Consider the following 1,427-nt stretch of genomic DNA (forward strand, 5'->3'; position numbering starts at 1 on the left):
TAACTAATCAATGCCAATTTAGTGGTGCACCGAAGGAAGATCCAAATGAACATCTTTGTACCTTTAATAGGATCTGTACTTTATTTAAAATAACAAAAGTGGAGGATGAACAGATATATCTCATGTTATTTCCCTGGACTTTAAAGGGAGAAGCCAAAGATTGGTTAGAATCATTACCTGAAGGGGCGATTGATACATGGGACGTCTTTGTTGAAAAATTTCTTAAACAATTCTTTCCGGCATCTAAAGCCGTGAGACTTCAAGGAGAAATTGTTACGTTCACACAATAGCCAAATGAAACTCTATATGAGGCGTGGACAAGATTTAGAAAGTTATTGAGAGGATGTCCGCAACATGGTTTAGACACCTGTCAAATAGTACAAATATTCTACCAAGGATGCGACATCACTACAAAAAAAGACGTCGATATAGCAGCTGGTGGTTCCATTATGAAGAAAACAGCAACTGACGCTTACAAAATTATTGAGAACACTGCTTCCCACTCACATGAGTGGCACCAAGAAAAAGATATCGTTAGATCATCTAAAGCAGCTAGAGCCGATTCTAGCCATGACTTAGATTTCATTTCTGCAAAGATAGATGCTGTCGAGAGACGAATGGAAAAGATGACTAAAGATATTCACTCAATACAAATTAATTGTGAGCAGTGTGGAGGACCACATTTAACAAAAGATTGTCTCAGTATTGAACTAACAATGGAACAAAGAGAGAATGTTTCATAAATAAACCAAAGGCCTGGAAATAATTATCAGAATAATTATCAACCGCCAAGACCAATCTACAATCAAAATCAGAATTATAACCGAAATGTTCCATACAACAATCAACAAGGTCCAAGCAATCAACAAGTATCCAGCAATACTTACAATCAGTAAAAACCTATTTTTCAAAACAAACCACCACAAACCGATGATAAAAAGCCAAATTTAGAAGATATGATGTCAAAGCTAGTTGAATCTCAAACTCAGTTTTTTACATCTCAGAAACAAACCAATGAACAAAATGCTCAAGCATTTAGAAATCAACAAGCTTCTATTCAAAATTTGGAATAAGAAGTAAGCAACCTAGCAAGGTTAATAGGTGAAAGAAAACCGGGAAGTCTACCTAGTGATACAAATGCTAACCCCCGGAATGAAACAGCTAAAGCCATTACCACAAGAAGTGGTATTACACTTAAACCACCTGAAATGTCTGTAATTTTTGATGAAGCTATTCCTACCCCACAAGAACCACAGTCTGATCAAGATAAGGAAACAGAACCGGTAGTTGAAAAGGTTAATGAAGATAACACAGTTAAAGCTAAACCTTATGTTAAACCATACCAACCACCACTTCCTTACTCGATTAAAATGAGAAAAGAAAGACTTGAAGCTGAGCAATCCAAATTCTTGGATATGTTTAAACAA

General features: G+C 35.9%; 1 non-coding gene across 1 annotated transcript; it reads right to left on the reverse strand.

Annotated features, from left to right (window-relative positions):
- Positions 1-254: 254 nt before the first annotated feature.
- LOC139903619 (small nucleolar RNA R71) lies at positions 255-361 on the reverse strand. Its single transcript, XR_011778429.1, has one exon. It is a non-coding gene; the product is annotated as a small nucleolar RNA R71 (small nucleolar RNA).
- Positions 362-1,427: the final 1,066 nt, after the last annotated feature.

The sequence above is a fragment of the Rutidosis leptorrhynchoides genome, chromosome 3 (genome assembly GCF_046630445.1).
Source record: "Rutidosis leptorrhynchoides isolate AG116_Rl617_1_P2 chromosome 3, CSIRO_AGI_Rlap_v1, whole genome shotgun sequence".
NCBI classification, from domain to species: domain Eukaryota; kingdom Viridiplantae; phylum Streptophyta; class Magnoliopsida; order Asterales; family Asteraceae; genus Rutidosis; species Rutidosis leptorrhynchoides.